This window comes from Bos mutus, unplaced genomic scaffold, assembly GCF_027580195.1.
Source record: "Bos mutus isolate GX-2022 unplaced genomic scaffold, NWIPB_WYAK_1.1 CTG832, whole genome shotgun sequence".
Lineage (NCBI taxonomy): Eukaryota > Metazoa > Chordata > Mammalia > Artiodactyla > Bovidae > Bos > Bos mutus.
This window is the reverse complement of record NW_027220307.1, coordinates 21,663-27,384: the sequence shown is the minus strand read 5'-3', so window position 1 is coordinate 27,384 and position 5,722 is coordinate 21,663. Positions and strand designations below refer to the sequence as shown.

The 5,722-nt window shown below is 36.7% G+C and overlaps 1 pseudogene; it reads right to left on the bottom strand.

Moving 5' to 3' along the window:
- Nucleotides 1–1,579: 1,579 nt before the first annotated feature.
- On the bottom strand, nucleotides 1,580–2,623 carry LOC138987151 (olfactory receptor 5W2-like; annotated as a pseudogene).
- Nucleotides 2,624–5,722: the final 3,099 nt, after the last annotated feature.

The following is a 5,722-nucleotide window of genomic DNA, read 5'->3' as shown; positions in this document are numbered from 1 at the left end:
ATTGTGATTCTGTGTAAGAGGTCAGTTTCTCACAAAGTCCCCTGTGGAAGCCAGAGAATCTTCTTGGGCTTTAATTTCATTCTGAAATGTTTTTGCACAAAGACACTCTACAATGATAGCTAGAAAATCTAAGAAACAGTGGTTTTCTAACTTTTGCAACTGTAATAAATAAGTACATGAATTTTACATGCTTCTTCAAATATATCTGTATTGTTTAGACATGCTGATTCAGTGCTTTAGCATCAGATTCTAGAGCAGAAACCCACAAAATAGATACATATTAAGAATGTATACAGATGAATGCTCTTTACTTCTAGTGTGATGTGTATCTTCTTTATAGATAAACACCCTAGTATTCACAGCCATTTTATATTCTTTCTTAAAATTTATTACATATATGTATTCAAGGCACATACCATATCTTCAGTTAAATTTTATTTTGTTAATTATTGATGTCTAATAAACACTCAAAAATGTTATCTACTCTTTTTATTCCTTCCTTTTTCTTTGCTTTGTTCTCTCTCTCTCTCTTTCTCCATTTGTGTCCCAAACATTAGGTAAGTGCTTTGGATAATACAGACAGAATGCAGAATCCTTGAGCAAAGGTTGTTCACAATCTCATACTGTAGGCCATGATTTCACAAACAGGACAATATCAAATAGAATGATTAAAGGAAATGGTTGTCTGTGAACTATAAAAAGGAACATTTAATCAGAGCTAAGAAGAGGAGGAGTTGATAGCTAATTATTAAAGAAAACTAAGCAATTTACCAAGGCACTTTAAATTGCTTTCAGTTTTGGATTTCTTAATTCTAAAAAGCTGTGTGTATGTGTGCATCTGTGTGTTCAGTCACATCCAACTCTTTGTGACCCCAGGGACCACAGCCTGCCAGGCTCCTCTGTACATGGAACTTTCCAAGCAAGAATATTGGAGCAAGTTGCCATTTCCTACTCCAGGGGCTCTACCTGCCCCAAGGATTGAATCCGAGATCCTGCATCTCTTGCATTGGCAGGCAGATTGTTTACCACTGAGCCACTGGGAATCCCCTGGAAAGGTATACAGCTGCTCAACTCAAGACCTCTGTAAGTGTCAAATTATCTTCCTAGAATCATTTCCTTCCCAAATTTATTTTTGGATCTGACAATTAATATCTCCATTCAAGAAAACCTTTCTTTTGCACACTATGTTTTGACATTTGTTCCTAGATTTTTAACCCTGTTTTTTTTTGATAATGAAAGTCTTAAACTTTATTATGAATTGTATGTGTGGTTAGTTAATAAATGTTTCTTTATTCATCTAGATTATAAGGTCCATTTTTACACAAACTAATGAGTTTTTCAAGAAATGTAAAACACTTAGAGGCAGACAAAGAATAATTAAATAGTTGATAAATATTAATATACTTGAAATAATAATGTTTGAATGAATGGATACACACAAAAATGATAGAATTTGAAGAGCCAGGAAGTTTTGCACAGAGAAAGTTTCATAGATAAGGTCAAGACATACAATGAAGCATGACAAGTTTTGAAAACTGCAACAATTCCCTATGGCTGAACTTTAGTATAGCTACTCATTTATTAAATAACTTGATAAAATTATATTTCTCATGTGTCATACTGTATAATTTTGCAAAAGTAATTACTATATGTGTGTGCATATGTGTGATATAAATCTTTGAAGCCACCTTTTATTTTTAGTTTTCCTAAGGCATTTTTCACATCCTTGTTCCATAGGCTATAAATCAGAGGATTTGACATGGGAATCATAAGGGTGTAAAACAATGAGGTCATTTTGTCTTGATCTAAAGAGTAGAGTGAACTTGGCCCAAAGTACATAAAAAGCATAGTTTCCTGGGAAATTGCCACAGCAGTTAGGTGGGAGGTGCAGGTGGAGAAAGCTTTGAACCTCCCCTCAGCAAAATGGATCTTTGAGACTGCAAGGATGATATAACAATAAGAGACAGGAACTCCTGAAATTGAGCTCAATTCAATAACTCCAAAAACAATAAATACTGTCAATCCATTGACCTGTGTATCAGAGCAGGAAAGAAGGTAGAGTGGAGTTAAGTCACAGAAGAAGTGGTTAATCTCATTTGACCCACAAAAGTGTAAGTGGAATGCTAATGTCATGTGTATCAGAGCATCTGCCAAATGGTGCCATTTCCCACCAGGTAAACCCCAGCCACAAGCAGGAGCACGCCCCGCTGGACATGCTGACCACATAGAGCAAGGGGCTGCTCACGGCCTTGTACCGGTCATAGGCCATCACTGCCAGCAGGAGACACTCAGAATCTGCCAAGATACAGAAGACCAAGAATTGCAGAGCACAGCCACAGAAAGAGATTGACTTGTTCTTGGCAAATAGGTCCACCAACATCTTGGGGCCAGTGGCTGTGGAATAGCAGAGGTCACAGAAGGAGAGGTGGCTGAGGAAAAAGTACATGGGTGTGTGCAGCTGGGGGTCCATCCTAATCAGGGTTATCATTCCAAGATTTGCCAGAAGACTGATGAGATAAACAAGGAGAAACAAGGTAAATAGGGTCACTTTGTTCTCAGTCTTCTCAGTAATTCCCAAGAAAATGAATTCATTCACGGAGGAGCAATTATCTCTGTCCATTCTTCTTTGTTCTTGTCTATACTCTTAGAAAAATATTTTAAAAAAAATAAATAACAAAGATACATGGATAGGTAACACTTCTGCACATCTGCAAAATATCATAAGACAGAACACATTTCTTTCTATAATTGTGTTTTTGTATTCAGAAAAGCATCCAGTCAAGTGCCCACTCTTTAAAGAGGCAAAGCTATCTATTGGGGCTTCTCTGTTGGTTCAGACAATAAAGAATCTGCCTGCAACATGGGAGACCCAGGTTTGATCCCAAAGTCAGGAAGATCCCTTGGAGAAGGGAATGGCTACTCACTCCAGTATTTTTGCCTGAAGAATTCCATGGACAGAGGAGGATGGTGGGCTACAGTTCTTGGGGGCACAAAGAGTCCAACATGACTGAGTGACTAACACTTCTTCAGGTATCTATTACCCAATAACAAAAACCGCCTAGAATAGACTGCTGAGAAACTGAACCAAATCTATTATGTCATTTATGAGGCATATTACTTCCTACAAGGTCATGTCAGAGTCTGACTTTTTTATCTCAATGGATATATTTGAATTAATTTAGACTGGTTCCAAATAGGAAAAGGAGTACGTCAAGGCTGTATATTGTCACCCTGATCATTTAACTTATATGCAGAGTACATCATGAGAAATGCTGGGCTGGAAGAAACACAAGCTGGAATCAAGATTTTGCTGGGAGAAATATCAATAACCTCAGATATGCAGATGACACCACCCTTATGGCAGAAAGTGAAGAGGAACTAAAAATCCTCTTGATGAAAGTGAAAGAGGAGAGTGAAAAAGTTGGCTTAAAGCTCAACATTCAGAAAACAAGATCATGGCATTTGGTCCCATCACTTCATGGGAAATAGATGGGGAAACAGTGTCAGACTTTATTTTTTGGGCTCCAAAATCACTGCAGATGGTGACTGCAGCCATGAATTTAAAAGACGCTTTCTCCTTGGAAGGAAAGTTATGACCAACCTAGATACCATTTTGAAAAGCAGAGACATTACTTTGCCAACAAAGGTCCGTCTAGTCAAGGCTATGGTTTTTCCAGTGGTCACGTATGGATGTGAGAGTTGGACTATGAAGAAGTCTGAGTGCTGAAGAATTGATGCTTTTGAATTGTGGTGTTGGAGAAGACTCTTGAGAGTCCCTTGGACTTGCAAGGAGATCCAACCAGTCCATTCTGAAAGAGATCAGCCCTGGGATTTCTTTGGAAGGACTGATGCTAAAGCTGGAACTCCAGTACTTTGGCCACCTGATGCAAAGAGTTGACTCATTGGAAAAGACTCTGATGCTGGGAGGGATTGGGAGCAGGAGGAGAAGGGGATGACAGAGGATGAGATGGCTGGATGGCATCACTGTGGACATGAGTCTGAGTGAACTTTATTTGGCGTGCTGCAATTCATTGGGTCGCAAAGAGTCGCACATGAACTGACCGACTGAACTGAACTGATCTCTCTTTTCCTCTTCAAAATAATATGAACAAGACTCTAATGTATTAGAGATGCTGAGCTGTAGACAGGGCTAAGGATTCTCTCCACTTGAAAGTATTTACATGGAAACAAAATGGGATTACAGCTTTAATGTTTCTCACTACATGATTGGCTTAAGAATATTTGTATTAATTCCTGAAATAATGACTCTGTCACTGACTAATAATAATGATCACTATTTTGTTACTGGTTTTATGTTGTATTTAATAGTGAGACATTTAAGTATTATTATCAACCTTTATTCCTAGTAATTTATTATTGATTTGTCACAATACTCATTACCCCTTTGCAGAGATAGTTGTCAAAAATCAAGTCGCTTGATGAGTGAAAGAAAAGATCTAAAAGGAATTGAAAACAATAGAACACATTTGCATCTGTTTGGATTTTAAATGGGCTGTAATATTATAAAATGGGAATGAGACGAGAGACAATAAATTCTTCTGAGAGACACATACCCTCTCTCGTGTATGTATCTGTGTGTGTGTCGTGTTTGCTATGCCTATTTTTTTAATTGGAGTAAAACTGCTTTACAGTGTTGTGTTGGTTTCTGCCATGTAGCAAAGCAACTCAGCCACTATTATAAATATATCACCTCCCTCTTGACTTGTATATGTTTTTGATGTATATGAGAATAGAATGCATTTAATGAACTTCTTCCTTAAGCCTAAATAGATATGATGTTTTTTCACATGAGAATTAATTTGAAAGTTTTTATTTTTACTGTGGTGGTTGTATTATTTTTTAAACAAAATGAAACAAACCTTCAATTCATGTATACACTTATCCAATGATAAAAGGAGTAAAAGATTTTTTGTGAGCCAACAAGAAAATAAAATCATTAAGAAGTCATACTGTGGTTATTAACAAGTTCAGGAAGATGGTTCCCAATCAGAGAAATCAAAATCATTTCTGGCAAATAAATGCAGAGTTAATTTAATTGAGTAAGTAGGCATAAATGTTTCACTTACAAATACATTTTTTCTTTCTCAAAAAGTTATTTCCTCTTATATTCTTTAAGATAGGACCTGGAAACCTACCTGAAGTGAGTAGATCTTGGGTAGCTAAATGATAATAAGTAGATGGTCTTTTATTTTACCAGGTATATGGGGACTTAAATCCCTGAGTTACTGCCCCTGGGTTTTGATGTTAGCAAACATTTCATTAATTATGTTTCTGCTTCTGTGTATTCCCCTGTGAATTCAGAAACAACTTTGCAAAGGCTGAGTTTTGAAGCCTCACTATTGCTGCCAAATTGATCTATGGTAGAAGAAAATAGCAATTTGTTTGTATGGTGTGCTTCACAGTTACCCTGAAACCGTCTCCTCCTTGTCCAGTCATACAGGAAACCTAATGAAACTCAAAAAGATCCTCCCTCCATCATTTTCAGCTCCTTTGGATTGGTCATTTTGTCTGAAAGAGTCTCCTTCAATACATTTAAAAATATTGCTACACTTTGACCATATTTTCTTTTTTTATTGAAATATGAGGCATATACCATACAATTGATCTTTCTTATGTAAGTATGCAGTTCTTGTTTTTATTGTTTTTTAATTATACTTTCAAGATTGTTCAGTTATCTCCAGTCTCTAAATCCAGAATATTT